The following is a 20,334-nucleotide window of genomic DNA, read 5'->3' as shown; positions in this document are numbered from 1 at the left end:
TTACAATCTTCAATGGTTTCAAATCTTTAAGTGAATATAAATTAATGGATTGATTGACATTGAATAGTTCTCTTGTGTAATAGAACATTTCTTACTTTGTCTAATTTGAATATGACCTATCATTAGTGACATTCCTTGTTCATGATGTGGGCAGCACCTTATTGAGAAATATTAGAGATGATTAATTGATTATGCATATCTGGTTATATCAGCTTCCATGTTTTAAATTTACTATACTCAAAATCTTTATAAAGATTGATGATTATTGCATGCAAAATTCACAATTGAGCCCTGGCAAAGTGTGGCAAAATTCACAACTTAGCCATGGAAGAATGTGGCAAAATCCTCAACTTAGCCACGGTTATGGTGTGGCAAAATGTACAACTTGGCCACGGTCAGGACCGTAGCTGCGTACAACAGACTGTGGCTAACTAAATGTTACCACATTTTGGTAAAGCGTAGCAATATCACATATTGACCGTGGCTAATTTTTAGCAACACCATTCATTGCCAGGGAAACAATAAGCGTGGCCACTAAAACTAGCTACGTTTTTTTTCCACATTAGCCACGGTTTTGACCGTGGCTAAAAGGTTGTTTTATTGTAGTGTTGATATGAACTAATTTGATCCTAAAAAAGACTAATTTGACATATATTTGAAACTTTTATGGATCATTTTGAGTTTTTTATTTTGAATAATCAAACTGGTAAGGTGGAAAACATAAGAGATTAAAATGGGTATTCACTCATAAATTTATTATGCATTATTTAGAAAGCATAAAAAACAACTATAATGAACGTTTTTATTGTGTTTGATTAAAGAAATAGAAATGATATTTGTTAAAAAAATAAATAGAAAAAATGAATAATATCAAACTTGAATAGGAATATAAATACTAGAGTAAATTACATTGACACCCCCGAGTTTTATGAAATTACACAAACCACCCCTCACTTTTCTACATATACACAACCCCTATTTTTTATAACTGACCACTCTTGCATGATAAATAAGTGTGATTTTTTGAACAAAAAATGTTATAAATGCAATTAAGTTAAACAAAACATTGTATAATATGGAGAAAAGTCCAAATAATATATGAGTCGATACCCTTTATTATATTTGGTTCGTTACGATATAATATAAGGGCGATTTAAACAATATCTCTTTAAAATTATTGATGCATTTTTGTAACAAAAAATAATAAAGATACATTAATTTGTATATTATTTGGATATTTCCTCACAATATACCATGTTTTGTTTAACTTATTTGCATTTATAACATTTTTTTTGTTCAAAAGATCACACTTATTTCTAATGTAAAGGTGATCAGTGCAATGAAAGTATAAAAAAATGAGGAATGATTTGTATAATTTTACTAAAATTTAGGGATGTCAAGGTAATTAATTCTAAGTAGTAAATAGTACCCCACGAGAATGGGAAATTGGGAATATAAATAGTACCCAACGTAAATAGGAATTCATTTTAAATAAATAAATAAAACATAAATAAAATAGAAAGAAGAAGAAGCTCCGACTGCCATGGAGGTGGTCTCATCCATGGTGAGTGCCGCAGGTGGAGGCGATGAAGCCGCACCTTGGTCGCCCCTGGACGGAGACTTCTCTCATTACCCGCTGGTGGATTGATCGTAGGTGATGGGTACGTGGGTGGCTATGGCCATTGTCCCTGTGAGCACCATAGGGGACTCTCTCCTCTGTCGCATGAGGGTCAACGTTGTCGCCGTGGTTCTTGAGAACCATAGTCTCATAAGCATTAACCTTGCAGCAACCCATCAATCAAAAATGTGGTTAGGGTTTTGTTAAGTAGTTTTTTATAACCCTTAGAATTATGTTTAGGGTTCAAAGACATATTAGGATAATTTATATTTACTGATGAAAATGTGTTTAGTTGTACAAGCGGTCCAAAACACTTCAAAAAATGGAAATTTACCTCGAACCAAGTTAGGTATTTAGAATTGCTAATAGTCAAATTCTTAACAACCAAAATAGTTACCACAATCAATATTTTCTTCTAATCGCTGATAATGAAACAAACCAAATTGACATTCATTTAAAACTCGACTCATTAGTTAGCTTAATAAATTTGGTTCATAAAACAAATGTGTCGTATTTGACCAAGAAATTGAACTCGTTAAATAAATTAGTTGAACTTGGGTCATATATAGTTTGACTCCTTAGGTTCATAAGCTAGTTCAATATATAAACTAATTTTTTATGTTTATTATATTAAATATATAAAGGTTGTATTTATTTGTATAAAGTTTGTAGTATTTTTTGAAATAAATTAATTATTTGAGTTGTCTAAATGAACGAATTCAAGCTGAGTCAAATAGTTCACGAACTTTAACCAAACTAAACTCAAGATAGAGAAAACCAAATTTAAACTGAACATTGACACTACCAATTCTTGATTCCAAGAATTATGATAGGTGGAGAATCCAAATGAAGACAATCTTTGGATTTTAAGAAGTGTATGAGATTGTTCAGAATGGATACCAAGAAGTTGGGGAGAATGCAAATGAGGCTCAAAGGACAAGTTACAGAGAATCCAAGAAAAAGGATTGCAAATTTTTGTTCTTAATCCATCAATGTGTTGATGGAGCCAACTTTGAGAGAATTGTTGGTGCCAAGACAACAAATGAAGCTTGGAGGAAAGCTACGAAGGGGCTTCAAAATGAAGAAGGTGAAACTTCAAACAATGAGGAGAAAGTATGAACTCCTTCAAATGGAGGAGAATGAGACAGTAGTAGATTACTTCACCAAGATTCTCACACTCATCAACCAAATGAAATCGCGTGGAGAAGAGGTGAAAGGGCAATATGTTATTGAGAAGATACTTAGGACTCTAACTCCTAAGTATGACCATATTATTGTTGCAATAGAGGATCTTATTACAAGATTGAAGAGTTGCAAAGCTCTCTTGAAGCTCATGAACAAAGGCTTTAAGATAGAGGCTTAGAGAAGAATGATGATCATGCACTCCAAGCACAATCTTTCAAGAAGCCTTCTGGACAATGGAATAAGAATAAGAAGAAGGAGAAGTGGAACAAATTTTAGCAAGGTTCCTCATCTCAAAGACCAAACAACACAAACAACATTGAGCATGATCAAAGAAGAGACTTAATGATAAAAGGAGGTTTGACAAGAAGAGGGTTCAGTGCTATAATTGCAGGAATTATGCAGTAGAATGTAAGTCAAAAAATTTGTTGAGTAACAAAGGCGAAGAAGCAAGATTGGCACAAAATGAAGGATCAGATGATGATGATCAATACTTGCTTATGACTATTGTGAAAAAGAATGATGAAAGTGGTGACTTATGGTATCTTGACACTAGATGTTCAAATCATATAACAGGCAAGAAGGATTGATTCACAACACTTGATGAATCAGCAAAGAGCAAGATTAAGTTTGTTGACCATAGTGTAGTCACTGTATAAGGAATTGGAAAGGTGGTGATCCAAATAAGAGATGGGAAGAAAGCCTACATCTCAAATGTCCTATATGTACCTAAGATGAAGAGCAATCTGCTCAGTCTTGGACAACTGCTGGAAAAGGGATATATCTTGGAGATGAGGGATGGTAAGTTGAAGGTATTTGACAAAAACGAACACAAAATCTCGAAGGCTCCACTTTCAGCCAACAAAACCTTCAAGATTAGCATACAAATTAGTGACCAAAAGTACCTTCAATCAACAATTATGAAGGAAAATTGGAACCTTAAAAGTTCTAATAAAGGTCAAGAAACCCTATTGCAATTTGAAGAAGTTGATGAAAGTGGCATTGGTGAGACTATAAAATCTAATCCAGATGTTGTGTATAGTACAATGGTGAATCCTCCAACAACTCAAAGACTCGGACAACCACCTTCAAGACTAAGTGATTATGAGGTGTTCTTTGACTCAACAATCAAGGCAGATGGTGATTTTCTACATATAGCATAGCTTGTTGAGATGGAACCCGTAGATGTGGAAGATGCTTTGAACCAAACACATTGGTTGAGGCAATAGAGGGAGAACTAAGGTCTATAGAAAGAAACAATATTTAGAGTCTAACTGAATTGCCAAGAGGAAAGAAAGCTATAACTGTGAAGTGGGTATTTAAGACTAAGTTGAATCCCAATGGTGAGGTCTTTAAGCACGAAGTCAGACTAGTGGCAAAGGGATTCCTAAAAAAGCAAGATCTTGACTATGATGAGGTATTTGCTATAGTAGCTAGACTTGAGACAATGAGATTGGCGATTACCATAACTAGTTTCAAGTGTTGGGAGATTCATCAAATGGATGTAAAATCTGCATTTTTGAATGGACCTCTAGACAAAGAGGTGTTTGTGACACAACCACCAGGATTTGAGACTAAAGGAAAAGATGAATTGGTGTACAAGTTGCAAAAAGCCTTGTATGGGCTTAAGCAAGCTCCAATGACATGGAATAAGAGGATTGATGCTTTCCTCCTGCAACTTGGTTTTGTGAAGTGCACAACAGAACATGGTGTCTATGTAAAAATTAATTAACTTATAGTATGTTTCTATATAGATGACTTATTGATCACTGGAGAAAGTCTTAAAGATATATAAACATTCAAACAACAAATGCAGGCAGAATTTGAAATGAGTGATCTTGGACAAGTAGCATATTTCCTTGGTATTGAATTCAAGAAGACAAATCAATGGATCTTTATGCATCAAAGCAAATATACTACATATGTGGTAAAGAGATTTCACATGATGGATTGCAACTCAGTTTCAACCCTTGGAGAAGCTTAGAACATTGCAGATCAAGTTGAAGAAGATAAACAGATTGATAAAACCTTATTTAGACAAATGATTGGCTCACTAAGGTATATATGCAATACTAGACCTGACATGGCGTATGGAGTAGGATTAGTGAGTAAATTCATGGAAGCACCTAAGCAAATACATCTAATTGCAGTAAAGAGGGTGATAAGATACTTGAAAGGGACAATTGGCTTTGGAATCACATTTCCAACAAAATGGAACAACAAAAACAACATGGAGTTGGTTGGTTTTTCTGATGCAGATTGGTGTGGAGATAAGGTGGATAGAAAAAGCACAACTGACTATCTATTCAACTTTGGTGATGCTTCTATAAGTTGGTGTTCCAAGAAACAAGATGTTGTGGCATTCTCTTCATGTGAAGCTGAATACATAGCAACTTGTATTTGTTCATGTCAAGCTGTTTGGATGAATGCTTTGTTAGAAGAATTGTAGATAAAATCAGATGATGGGATTTTGTTGATGGTGGACAACAAATCAACAATCAATTTGGCACTAAATCCAGTCTCTCGTGGTAGAAGCAAGCATATAGAGACTAGATTTCACTACATAAGAGAACAAGTAAGCAAGGGGAATGTGAAGTTGAAATTCTACAGTTCATAAGAGCAATTGGCTGATGTTTTCACAAAACCTTTGAAGAAAGAAAGGTTTGAGAGGTTGAGAATGAAGATAGGTGTAAGAAATAGGATATGAATGTTGAATTAAGAAGGAGTATTAGAAATAATGTAATTTCAGCATTAATAACAGAAAATGTGGAGACTTCCATAAGTAGAAGTTTAGTAGAAATTTGGGAATAACAAAAAATGAAGAAACTTCCACTAGTGGAAGTTTGGGTTATTTCAGTCTGTTAGTTTGTATATTTTCCTAGCATAGAAAGTTAGTTAGAGTTAGTTGAAATTTGGAAGCTATAAATAGTACTTAGAATTTCAAATATGAAATGGTTGTTGTAATTGATACTCAATACATTTTCGATACAACTTAGTTCATTCTTCTTCATTATTCTTGATAATACACATTTCTCTCTAACATATTTGTTTTTCATTTTTCCTCTGTTTCCTGCTACTACACTTAGTGTGCATATTCTTTCTCTTTTACTGGCTGCTTGGTGCATTGTGTACGCATAAGAGAGTGTTTCTTGTGGCCTTGGTTTAACAGAACATACTTTATGAGAGGCACGTGTTACATATCAAAAACTCTTGTTGGTAGAGACAATGGACCTATTTATGAAGGATTTTGTAGGTAATTTTCTTCTTCTTTTCATTTGTGATATCCCTTGTATATATAGAGAGATTTCAAGACATGCTGAAATAGAATGGTAATCCTTTATTATTTATTTGTAAATTCAATTTCAAAATTAAATATGGCTATAACTAAAATGTTCGAATTAGGTATCATATTGGTTCTAGAACACTTAACAATATCATATTGGTCGATCAGCAATTATTTGACTTGTTAGAGTCGTTACTCGTTTTCTGAGTTTAAAATATAGAAAACTATATTTTAAGCTCAATTCAGATGAAATGGTCTTTGACTAAGTGTTTTGATCTCGAGAGTCAATTAAAAATCAGGAAAAGTATGAGCACCTCATTTGCTCGTAATAGAACGATACCCTAGCTAATTGATTAAATAAAATATAACTGAGATTTATTTTTTTTAATTAAATTGTTAAAAAAAATTAGTTTTTGATTTTTGAGTGAGGCAAGAGTTAATCTTCATATCTTATATCTTTATGTGCAATAGAGAAATCAAAAGTATATAGTTCTGGAAAAAAATGTTAACTAATTGGTTTGATTTAATTTTTTGATTGATTTAAAAATATTTAAAATATAATTATTTCAACTTAATGGAACTAACAGTGTAGAGACGATGTTAGTTGAGGATCTTCTTTCCTGTTTTAACAAGAAGTTAGAGACGACATGAACCAAAGCTGGACTATAAAAATTTCACTAAGTTCACTTAATAATTGAAAATAACTAATTCTAAATATAAATAATAATGAAGTGACAGTGTTGATCATAGATCTTTTTCTCGTTTTTTATAGAAAGTTGGAGAAGATGCAAACCATAGTCTGACTATATTAACTTCATTTAATTTATTAAATATTTATTTATTATAAGAAATATTTGAATTAAATATTATATCAACTAAGCACATTAGTTTTTTAGTCTAAGAAATATAGCACCAATGATTATAAGTAAGTAAGTATGTAAGTAATTCAATGATTAGATGATGTGAGTTCCGTTCGGAAAAAATGAATGAGAATGGAGGAAAATAGTTGTAGAGTATAAAGAAACACTAACATGTCCATTTTGTTTTCAAAATACTTTTGTTATTCCTCCTCCTTTTGTGTTGTTATTTTCTGCTTTTTTTGGATACTTCTCCACGTGTTTCTATATGTTGGCCAACTAATAATGAGCTCATGATTGGCACTATGAATGATAATTCAAGAAAAAAATTCTTGTACAAATTCTTAAAACCTTTTGCGTATCTTTTTTTCCTCATTATTTGAACCTATATTTGTAAGTGGAATTTCACACATGTTTGTAAGTATTGTATGCAAGCTCTGCCTATTAACTTCTGGACTATAAAAACAATTCTTAATTGTTTTGAACTTGTTTCAGGTTTGAAGGTTAATTTTCAGAAATCTTCTTTGATGGGGTTTTCTGTCCCAAACAATATTCTTGTGGCAGTAGTGGCTTTCCTTCACTGCAAGATTGGCAGCTCCCCCTTCAACTATTTAGGGATTTTGGTGGGAGCTAATCCGAGAAGAGTTGCAATGTGGAAAAGGATGATTGATTCGGTGGGGAAGCGTCTTGCAGGATGGAAGTGCATGCATATTTCTTTTGGTGGGAGGTTGGTACTCATAAATTTAATTCTTGCGAGTATTCCAATATATATGTTATCTTTGTACAAGGCTACAAAAATGGTGATCAATAATATTGAAAGTTTGCAGAGAATATTTTTGTGCGGAAATAAAAGAGGTGGGAAAAGTATTGCTTGAGTTTCATGGGTCAATGTTTGTAAACCAAAAAACATGGGGGGATTGGGAGTTAAAATTTTGGCTTTATTTAGTGACTCTTTGCTGGTCAAGTGGATTTGGAAGAGATTGAAGGATAATGGGTCTTTATGGGGTTCGATTCTAAATTCCAAGTATGGATCGATGCTAGGAAGTGTGCTCCAAATTCACCCTCAGTTTGGTGGAAGGATTTATGGAAAGTAACAAACAAAGAGAGGAATGTAGAAAATTTCTTTTGGGATTGCATTTGGAAGGATATTGGGGATGGTAGATCAAACTTATTTTGGAAGCAAGATGGTGTGCAAACCATCCTTTGATGCAGATTTTTCCTAGACTGTATACACTAGTTTCAAACAAAAAGGCCCTGGTTGCTGAAGCTGGATTGTGGAATAATGGGAGTTGGGTGTGGGAGTTGTCTTAGAGAAGAAGAAATTTTGAGAGGGAGGATCTTATCATTGCAAATTTGTATAATTTCATTAAGATTTTTTGCAGCAAACTTGCTGCAAAGGATAATTGGAAGTGGAGTTTGGAATCCTCAGGGCTGTTCACGGTGAAATCTTTCTATTCTCAGCTGATTGGTTCGATTTATGTAGACGATGGAGCCATGCTGAAGAAGTGTTGGCTAACTTGTGCCCCATCAAAGGTTTGTTGCTTTATCTGGAAATTAATTATGCGTAGAGTTGCAACTAAGGAGACCTTGGCTAAGAGGAATGTTTGTTTGGGCCAACATAACTTATATTGTGTGTTTTGTTTAAATCACTGTGAATCTCTTGGTCATTTATTTTTTACTTGTAACTTTTCCCTAGATGTTTGGAAACATTTCAATGCGGGGATTGTAGAGATCCTTGGAGAATGCTATGGTTCTCTACTATTTGGTCCATTTGGCTTATGCGCAATGAAGCAATCTTTGAAGGGAAGAGCCCCAATATTAGAATGATAATGGATTTGATCAAATTAAGATCTTGGTCTTGGTTCTCGACAAAGTTTAGCAAACTAGACGATTCTTTTCTTCTCTAGTGTAGTAATCCTAAGTCTTGTATTAAGAGTGGTTTTATTCCAGTTACTCGGTGATTTTTTGTTGTTGTTGTTGTTGTTGTATTGGGTTAGTACCCCTTGTGCATTTTAATACAAATTTGCTTACCAAAAAATAGTTGCTTTCCAATTAATATCATTAATCAAAACTCAATAATTTGTTTCATTAGTATTTTTAAAAGTTAAAATTAAATTTCATCATTAATGAGAATATTTGAAAGGATTACGAAACACATAAAAAATACATTTTACGATGAACAATATTTAGTAATTTCTATAAATTCGTAAAATTTATGGTATTATCTTCACTTGGTCACAAAGTTGTTATTTTATTTCTTAAATGATTAGACTATTTTTATTTTTATTTTTATTATTATTTATAAAATGAAAATTCAAATGAAAAATGCTTGTGCATGTGTTTTATATGAAATCTCTCTATTATTATTCTAATAAGTAGCAATTAAGTCACTTAAACAAATTTAGGAATAAAACAAAAAATTGTTAACTTTGGAATGACATTTGGACATCGTTGAGTCAATAATTGCTTATTAAAGCCATTTTTATTTTTATCTTAAAGGAAACATGAAAATTGTTGGGTAGAAATTAATTTAAAATAATATTCTATCATTAACCACTCAACTAAGTGATCATTAAACCTTTTTTATTTTTATTTGAAAAGGAAAACAAAAATTTGGAGAGAAATTAACTTTTAAATGATAAATGAATATTATTGGGCCAATAAATGTTTATTAAGCCATATAGACCCTCTCCTTTATGAGTCAAAGATCCAAAATTATTCATCCTCTAAAATTATTTTCAAATAAAAATATTTTATTTATTATTAGTTTTTATGCAATCAAATTTGATTAAATTTTTATTAAGGTGTTATACTTTTATTATTTTTAAAATATGGACTGGACAAAATTAGGTATTTATAATAATTTCTATAAAGTCATACAATTTAGTATAGTACTCATTTCGGGGAAATTCATTTCAAATGATATCCCGTCATTATTGTGTAACGCCCGAAAACTATTTTATAATTACTATATTTAATCTATTGGAAAAATGAGTATTTTTTTTTATTTTTTATGTAACATATAACTTATAAATCATTTTTTTCCATTTTATCTATTCTCTTTCAAGACGTCATATTTTCAAACCTTTGTGAAAATAATTTCTTAATACTTAAAATGTAATTGAACGAAACATAATTCTTTTCTAAATACTTCTCCTTAATCAATTCTTGAATTTGTAATACGTACATCATGGTTTACAAAATACAAGGCGGAGTCTATTCTCCCCCATAACAAAGACTAAAAATACAAATAAAAATAAAAATAAAATAATATCGGGAGCATTGGCATTACAAAAGTACCTTACATAGGTTCTCTGTCAAAAGAAAGAAAGGAGCTCCTAGACCGGTGGTGCACTAGAAACCTCATTCGGGTCTTCCTCGATCTCCGAGTCTAAAGAGAACTTTATAACCTCCACTGAATTCTCTATGCAAATTAACTCTACACAATCATCGTCCTCGTCCTCCACCACCTCATTTGCTGCCTAATCCATCGAAGGGTCCAGGGTGTACCCCCTAGGCCCCGATGAAGTAGTCATGCCTGCTCATTTCGTCCCTCTTGGCGTTGAGTCAGTAGATGAGAATCCCGGTTGGGGCTAGGCCCTGACAACCTCCGATCTGCCTCGTGCGTCAGCTTGTGCAGATGGACCGGCAGGTACGGACCTTCACTCCGGTAGGGCAAACGATGCTTCCTGAACTGCGTAATATGCTGGGAGATACAACACAGAGCAATCACATACGAGATCTGATTCCAGGTCGCAGGGACCAGTGTATTTGTTTCCTTCAACGCTCCATGCACCCTCCTGGGACATGGTAAAGTAGTAGCCCCTGATCATTGCCGATCTATTCATCTAAACATGGATGTATACGAGTACACCAGAGAGAGAGAGAGAGTGAAACATCTAATGAAAAACTTATCATTGACGTCGTGGAATTACACAGAATATCACCCCAAGACAAAAAACAAGAACATATATCATATGATCATATACACATATATTAATGATGAATGAAGTATAAAACTTATGATTTTAGAATCAATATCGATAAATACCATGTATGCATGCTATGCATATGTCCACCATCCTTACACCATTATCCTCCAAATAACTATTCGGAAATAACCAAGAGTACAGGTCCCATAACAAGCCGATTAAGCCGATTTGATCGCACCAAAACTTATTCCTCACAAGGATATATATATATATATATATATATATATATGAACGATCTGTTCCAACGGAACTGTCCATTTCAGGATGGTGTCGTATAAAACACTTTCTGGGTATCCCTTTCATCGATCCTGATTGCAAAGAGGGGTTGTCAAAGATCGTCTAGTTTGTGCTATGAGCACTGTCTGATCCAACAGAGTACCTAATCTAGGAATACATGAGACTCGTCTCACCTGGACTCTCCCTCAAGGCTTTGCTGACGAATCACCGTCATCATCGTACCTCTCAACATCTCGGGGCTCGTTCGTCTCCCGTAAATTTCCTCTTCACTACTTCATTATTCACAATGAATATGCACACTAACTGAAGTTAGCAAATTAAATATTTTAATCCATCTTTTGTAAGGATCTGCCAATCCTAAGACATCTCCCAACGGGAATGCTTCTAGTGGGGCCCGATCTTTTAAACCACAGAGAATAAACCTCAGCACAACTACGAACCATCGCTGAATCACCTTGGACGACTCTCAAGTCAAGTCTCTTACGGTCAGACGATCCCGCTGCATTGGCATATAATACTTCTGAGCACCACTACGAACCATCGCTGAATCATCCTAGACCATCTCAAGCCAAGCCTCTTACGGTTAGACGATCTCGCTACGTGAGCATAATATAACACTTTTGGGCCTCGTCCTTAACCATACAATTATTTACATACATCACTTTAGATATGACAACTCTTCTTTGTATCATTTCCAAGAATTTCATATAATTATTCATCTTCACAACATTTAATTATTGAAAGAACATTATCTATGTAAACACCCAACTTTGACTGGGGTAATTTGGTTTTCAAAATAATAATAAAAAATAACAAGTTGTTGAGTAAATAGTAATAGGTGAAAAGATTAAAAGGGGGGTGACCAGTTGTTGAGTAAATAGTAATTTGGTTTTCTAACCTAATTCCCCTTTATAAACCTTGTTTTTAGAAACAACAGGGAGGAGATTCAGATTTTAAAAAAATAAAAGAGGGAGGAGGCAACCCTAATATCAAGGAGGGAATCCTAATTTTTACAACGGAGAAGCAGATTAAAAAAAAGATTAGGAAGGAGGCACTTTTAAAAAGAAAAAAAACATTTGATAAGAAGAGAATGGAGAAACTAAAACAAAGGTATTATCTTATTCATCTTCTTCATTTTCCATAAGCTCTAAAGAAGTACTTCTCTTCTCATTTGTTTTACTCTCTTTTTCGTTATTATAATGTGTGTATGTTGTCTAGTAATTGTGTTTGAAAAATAATTTCACTATTGAACATCTTACATTGTTGTTAACCCTAAACCCTAAATTAATTTTACTCCAACCCCAAATTGATTTCCCACATCCTAACCCGAAATTAATTTTAGTCTAACCCCCAAATCAATTTTAGCCTAAACCCCAAATCAATTTTAACCTAAACCCCAAATCAATTTTTACCTAAACCCCCAAATTATTTTAAACCTAAACCCCACATCAATTTATACTAAAACCCCAAATCAATTTCAAACCCTAACCCTGAATCCTCACTTTAATTTTCTTTTTTTATTTACTTATCTATGTAACTTGTTCTAGTCTTACAAGACATGAATGGAAATGTTTTACCCAAACCTATGAATATTGACGCAATCTAGAGTGTCTATGCCTAAAATAGAAACTTGGAATAAAAGTGAAGCCCGTTAGGTTGAAAACCAAAATGGTTAGCCTAGGAAAATATTAGGGTATGAATGAGAAACCCGTTAGGTTGAAAACCCGACCTAAGCAAAAGTTAGGGTAAAAATGAAAAGCTCGTTAGGTTGAAAACCCGAAAGGGAAACCTAAGCAAAATTTAGGGAAATGAAAAGGCGACTATCTTGATAGTCTACTACTATAGGGGTAAGCCATAATCCTCCACGTGTCTGCACATCAAGTTGGAATTATAGAAGTTTCTGGCATTATGGGATGAAATATGAAGTTCTTGGGAGTACCAAACAAGGCTAACACGATGGTCGAGTTATTCGGCCATCTTGGGAGGTCAATTGATAAATAAGCAAATAACTTATATTGGGGCAAATTTTTTGCAAATTTTTGTAACTTGTAATACTTCTCGTAACACATATATCCTTAGATATTCCTATTAAAATTCCTTGAATAGAAGAAAATTTATTCATCTCCCTACTATACACTAATGTGTGCGTGTTCACTTAGATAAGTCTCGAGTTATATAAATATGATGTTCGAACTTCATAATCAGGTAACTCTTATGATATTGTCTTTCACTAGTGGTTCAAGCAAACAAAACTCATCAGAACTAAGTCTCGAGGTGTATATCAACGAGGAACATAACCGTAAGGAAGGAAGGTAGCACCCCACGGGGATTCCAAGAAGAAAAAAAGAAAAAAAGAGATTGTGGTCGATATCGACTCGATAAGTTGTTGTCTACCGAGGAAGCGTTATGGTTTCATATCAATCAAACTTTATAATGATAATCAAGTCATTCACATATGTGTAACCCATCATGCATGTATCATTACAAACGTTTTCACATTACTCATACAACATTTGCATTAACACTATCATATGCATGCATGACTAAAAGTCTTGACCACAAACGTTTTTTTGTTTTTGACCCAAAGTTCCTCATCATCCGTGCGTTCCCGCAGTCTCCCATTTTCACCCTGGCCCCTCAACGGTCGCGTGATTGTGCTTTGACCCCTCAGTGGTCCCCTTTACCCTTTTTGCACCCCGACCCCTCAAAGGTCGCATGATTGTGCTTCGACCCCTTAGTGATCTCTTTTATCCTTTTGCACCTCGACCCCTCAGCGGTCACGCGATTGTGCTTTGATCCCTTAGTGGTCTCTTTTATCCTTTTGCCCCCCGACCCCTCAGCGGTCGCGTGATTATGCTTTGACCCCTTAGCGGTCTCCTAAATCCTTTTGCACCCCGACCTCTCAGCGGTCGCGTGATTGTGCTTCGACCCCTCAGTGGCCTCTTTTACCATTTTGCATCCCGACCCCTCAGCGGTCGCGTGATTGTGTTCGACCCCTCAATGGTCTCCTTTATCATTTTGCACCCCGACCCCTCAGCGGTCACGTGATTGTGCTTTGACCCCTCAGTGGTCTACTTTATCCTTTTGCACCCCGACCTTTCAGCGATTGCATGATTGTGCTTTGACCCCTTAGTGATCTCCTTTATCCTTTTGCACCCCGACCCCTCAATGGTCATGTGATTGTGTTGTGACCCCTCATTGGTCTCGTCAACCTTTTACATCCTGACCCCTCAGCGGTCGCGTGATTGTGCTTTGAACCCTTAGTGGTCTCTTTTGGTCAACGTTTGGACTCCTGGGCTCCTTACCCACTAACCTTGAGCTCATGTTGTATGCTTGAGCTTAAGGATTTTTCCTCCGTGTGTTATTCCCCAATCAAAATTTGGTATTTTTTATCTTTACTTCCTTCTCACCATGTTAACTTTAGAAACATTCATCGCTCATATTATCTAATGAAAAGCAAGTAAAGAGGGGTAACTGTAAACACCAAATTTTGACTGGGGTAGTTTGGTTTTCAAAAAAATAATAAAAAATAACAAGTTGTTGAGTAAATAGTAATAGGTGAAAAGATTAAAAGGGGGTGACCAGCTGGACTTGCTGGAGCCCATTCAAATTAGGATTTCTAACCTAATCCCCCTTTATAAACCTTGTTTTTAGAAACAAGGGGGAGGAGATTCAGATTTTAAAAAAATAAAAGAGGGAGAAGGCAACTCTAATACCAAGGAGGGAATCCTAGTTTTTACAATGGAGAAGCAGATTCAAAAAAAAAGAGTAGGAAGGAGGCACTCTTAAAAATAAAAAAACATTTGATAAGAAGAGAATGGAGAAACTTAAACAAAGGTATTATCTTCTTCATTTTCCATAAGCTCTAAAGATGTACTTCTCTTCTCATTTATTTTACTCTCTTTTTCGTTATTATAATGTGTGTATGTTGTCTAATAATTGTGTTTGAAAACTAATTTCATTATTTAACATCTTACAGTGTTGTTAACTCTAAACTCTAATTTAATTTTACTCCAACCCCAAATTGATTTCCCACGACCTAACCCGAAATTAATTTTAGTCTAACCCCCAAATCGATTTTAGCCTAAACCCTAAATCAATTTTAACCTATACCCCAAATCAATTTTAACCTAAACCCCATATCAATTTTTACCTAAACCCCCAAATTATTTTAAACCTAAACACCAAATCAATTTTACACTAAAACCCCAAATCAATTTCAAACCCTAACCCTGAATCCCCACTTTAATTTTCTTTTTTTATTTACTTATCTATGTATTGTTTCTTTTTTCTTTTTGGATCTGTTTTTTTTATTTCTTTATGTTTTTATTCCGTTTTTTTATTGTTTTTTTTTTTTGTTATCTGTTTATTTAATAATGTATACATGTATAAAAAATGCAATAAAAATATATATATTTTAAAGCAATACGAGGTAATCCACTATATACCTAGTGTTTTGTCGCGTTACCTTATGTTGTAAATGCATTTCAATTAACGGAATTATGTCATAATCTATAGATATACATCAGGTTAGTTCCGAGGAAAGAGAGGTGGGTTGTAAAGACACACTTAAATATCAAGTCTTTCTTTAGACAGAATTTTTCTAGACATGTATTTCCACTCCATTACAATTTTTCTGGTAATGATAACTATTCATTAAACTTATCTTTTGCAAGTAAAACATTTTTATTAAGATTAACCTTTTTAAGTAAGATTATTAAGCTAGACTTACCATTTTAAAGTAAGCCAACTTAAACAAAATCAATACTTTTAAATCAAGACTTTTTAAGTCAATCTTTCCACTTTAAAGTAAGCTAACTTAACCAAGATCAACACTTTTAATCATTTCTCTATCTAAGACTTCATAACACTTTAGGTTTATAAAGTCAAGAATATTTAGGTCAATCTCCTCATTTAAAGTATGCTACTAAAGACAACACAACTAATTTATGATCATCTCAACACCTCCAAATTTTAGGTTAACCTCAAGGGTTAATAGGTGTTCATTTCATAGTCATGAACTATAAATCATAAGTTAACACTTTTACAACTTTACTATCCAAAACTTCATAACACTTTAAGTTTATGAAAGACTTTAATAAATCATTTTTTATCCTAAATCATTGTTAGGTATTAGTGGTCTAGACACACCTAGAAGGGGGGAAGGGGGTTGAATAAGTGTAACAGCTATAAATTACTACTTCTTGCACCAAAACCCGATTCTGGAAAAACAACCTAGGTAATCGATTAACCAGTGGGCTTAATCGATTAACACGTAATAGAAACAGAATTGGCAGATTGGCTAATTGCACAGTAATTTACCAACAAATAAGTAGAGATACAACAAATATTTTTATGCACAATTAACAGGGATATGGCAAAGTATCAGTATGCAAAATATCAGCTTCAAACATGAATTAAAACAGCTTGAACTATAAAAGAGATTGAGAGAGAACAACTTGCACAATAGGAGTTTTATCCTGGTTCGTTTGCGGGTCCACTTGCAAACTACGTTTAGGCCTCCCCTTCTGATCTTGGGAGATTTCTCTTCACTATATTGAAAATTTTGTATTGTAACACACACCAATTCATTTACAATACTCTAGACGCTTCTTTCTTGAATTTCAAGAACCTTTAACATTGGTTTGTCTATCCCTATCGCCCGAGAAAACCTTTCTCGCGATCCAGCCCCAACCAAGATTCTCGCTCTAAATTCAACACCTCCAAGCATTGGTGAACATTCACTCAATCTCAATGGTGGTAAGACACCAAGATACAAAACCCTAAGCACAAAATAGTATACAAAAACAGAGTTTTACTAAGCACTAAAATGCTCAAATTACAACGATGAAAACTCAAATATTAACCCACACTCATGTAACACAAGTCATCATGAATGTATGTGAGTTAATACAAAATATATAATGCAGAATATTTCTCTTAAAATCTCTAATCATAATGCATGAACATGCAAGAAATAATGAATGAGATTAAAAACATGAAAACTACATGCAATACATCATGAACAATATGAACTAAGCATGTTAATCTCTCTTTCTCACATATGCATCTCTCTTCTGCCTATACAATATAGTAAATCACGAATTCAACAAAATGATATGCAATACTACACGTTTCTATAAGTTAACAAAATTTATACAAAACAGATTTGACTCTACAGCCCGTTTTTTAGTTATGCAGTAAAAATAGAAAATAGTGAAAATAGAAAACAGCAACGTTAATCGATTAAGTCACCACGTTAATTGATTAACCAACATATTACAATACATGATTAAATGGTAAACTACTTATATATTGTGCTTGACTCCTATACATGTTTTAGCAATTATGTTATGCCTAATATGCACATATAACATGTATGATTAATGCATGAACATATAATAAACTAGATGATATGCCTCATAAATATGATATGTCAATATTAATGTCTTGTGAGACTTGTATCTAGGTTTACCTAACCCAGACTCACCAACTAAGGCACACATCCCAAACTACTTAGAAATATAACTCTATTGATATAAACTAGTCTAGATATGACCATTGAGTTCTAGGCATGTTGATTGTTGAGACATCTTCAAGCTTTTACTAACTCATTTTCTTCATCAAAACATAGGCAAAACAATGCTAGTGCAATCCTTGACACTTTGTACTCTCAATCTCTCCCTTTTGATAATGACAAACACCACATCAAATACCACATTAAATTTGATGAAATAGCGTGACGATGTTGTTCATTTGCATAGCGGTTGTGAATTCAAAGTTAAGCGCTTGCTCTCCCCCTTAGGTAAGCAATGATTACTACGGAAACTATTTTACAACCTGCAAATACATCAAACACAACAAGCAACCTTTCTCCATATTTTGACATTATCAAAAAGATATGAATATTCAATTCTAGTCAAAAGTCAGAAAAGTTATATAGTTAAGATAAACTGTAATTAATCAATTAATTTTGGGCGTTTAATTAATCAATCAAATGTAAGAAAATTGCACAAATGCTCAGATTTATATGATTTAATCGATTAAATTGACAGTAAACAGTGACAGAACTGATTTAATGGCATGAAAGGCTACATGAAGACAAATTAAGCATGAAATGATTAAGCAGTGATATAATAGAATAGTAAACAACATGCTTAATCAATCAACAGGGGTACATACACCAAACATGATCAAGATCCATTAATCATAAATACATACTATTTACGACATAATTAACCATTAAGCATGAAATAGACAATTTGAAAATATTAACGCATTACTTCTAATTGTAAACAGCAAGGTACAATTAAGCATAATACCAACACAAGTTTTGTAGAAGATAAGTATTTTTCGCTATTACAATCCATATGCAAAAGCAAAATAGAAAATAAGGTTCTCAAGAGGAAAGCAAGGATCAATATAATCCATAAACTAGGAAGGATAATCTTAAGGATCTAAGGTCTCCTAACTAGGGATGAGGTGGAAGGTTTTTATCGTCATGAATGATCATGCCACCACCACCCTTGATGAGGGTGCTCAACTTGTTGAACTTGGCACACAACCTCTTTTTTTGTGAATCAGTAGTTGTCTGAACGAAGTTCCACAAGGATTGATAATGATTATCTATTTAGGCAATCTCACGCTCCTCAAAGTTCTCTAAATCTGTATAGTATGTGTCCTTCAAAGACTGAAAATGTAGATCCATCATGTTGTTAAGTCGTTGTTACATAGCATCCAAGAGAGCTGGTCCAAAGGTTGGTTCTTGTGTTGCATTTCCAGAAGACCCCCCCTGAGTTGTAGCATTCGACTATTGTGTTTCATCTTGATCATCCTCACCAAATGGGCCGAGGTTTACATTGTTGAAATCCTCCTGGTATTGTCAAGTGTTTCTATACTTGTAGATGCCCATCTTGTGAATCAAACTTTCACTAATCAAATTATCTTTATCAGAACATTCCACAACAATAGTATCGGAAACATCAATACTCAGATAGTCAATAATGTGCGAGATGAAAATACTATAGGGAAGTAACTTCGATTGCGATGTAGAGACACTATACATGATCCTCAGGATCTCTTTAGGCCAATTAATCATCATATTTTCCTTGACAACATACATGAACCTCAAATCATTCACGGTAGGTTGTGCATGATTTGTGTTCCTTTGAATCAATATGTATGCAATCAGATAGTGCAGGAGCCTCTTCTCAATGGATAATGATCCAGCTTTTGTCAATTCACCTTGAACATATACTTGAGGTCTCCTCAAACACGGCTTATACACTTCAGCGGCATCAAAAGAGTTGTTAACCCAATCACAATTTCCTAAACTAGCACCATTACTCGATAATCCACCCACATTCATGAATATGTCATCACTCAGTTGAAATAGTTTTCCAGATATCATAGACCAGTACTTTCCATCCTTGTATCTAAAATTAGCATAGTATTCCCTAACTAGAGCGGGGTAAATGTTACCTTTCAATTCCAAAAAAGGGACAGCCCCTTGTGCTTGCATTCCATGTGAAAAAACGATGTTTTGTTCTGCTAACCAAGTTAAGTTGGCATACCTTATGTATGTAGGCTTTCTTCCCTGAAACTTGAGCAACCGAGTCTCTTACAAAATCAAAGAGTAATATGGGTCTCCACGGTCCTGCCTTACCTATTGATTCGAAGATACGGCTTTTGGAGCATGTGGTGGACATTGAGCGGTTGTTTGAATCCTTTTTGCATGACCTCTTTCCATTTTTATCTGAAAACCCGAGTTGATTTGGAGGTTGAAGGAAGGCTTCACAGAAAACCTATCTCAGGGTTTGGAATTGGGGGTAAATGGATTTCTTGGAAATCAATGATGGAGAAGAAGGTTTATGGAGTGGAATGGGGTTGGAGTATTCGGTTTTAGGCTAGGTTAAAGTTTAGGATTGATATTGAACTTGTTCCACTGAGATTTGAAAGAAAAGGGGATGAAGGAGGTTTTGAAAAATGCCCAGAAACGCTTCTGTTTCTATTTAACTAGTGTCGTTAATCGATTAACTATCAGACTTAACCAATTAACCAAGTTAAAAATAACAGGTTTTTAAAAAATTGCACCCAAGTAATCGATTAAATAACATCAGATACAGAATCAAGAGCGTTTTGGATGTTTAAAAGCATGCCAAAATT

The 20,334-nt window shown here is 34.1% G+C and overlaps 1 long non-coding RNA gene across 1 annotated transcript in view; it reads left to right on the top strand.

Annotated features, from left to right (window-relative positions):
- The window catches only part of LOC109335670, a 23,734-nt gene extending 3,860 nt beyond the window's left edge, over positions 1-19,874 (top strand). The window contains exons 2-3 of the long non-coding RNA XR_002106224.1: positions 15,149-15,152; positions 19,864-19,874. This is a non-coding gene — a long non-coding RNA (uncharacterized LOC109335670). The remainder of the gene's footprint in view (positions 1-15,148; positions 15,153-19,863) is intronic.

The sequence above is a fragment of the Lupinus angustifolius genome, chromosome LG20 (genome assembly GCF_001865875.1).
Source record: "Lupinus angustifolius cultivar Tanjil chromosome LG20, LupAngTanjil_v1.0, whole genome shotgun sequence".
In the NCBI taxonomy this organism is placed as follows: domain Eukaryota; kingdom Viridiplantae; phylum Streptophyta; class Magnoliopsida; order Fabales; family Fabaceae; genus Lupinus; species Lupinus angustifolius.
Note: the sequence above shows the minus strand (reverse complement) of the source record. Positions and strands in the feature narration are given on the sequence as shown.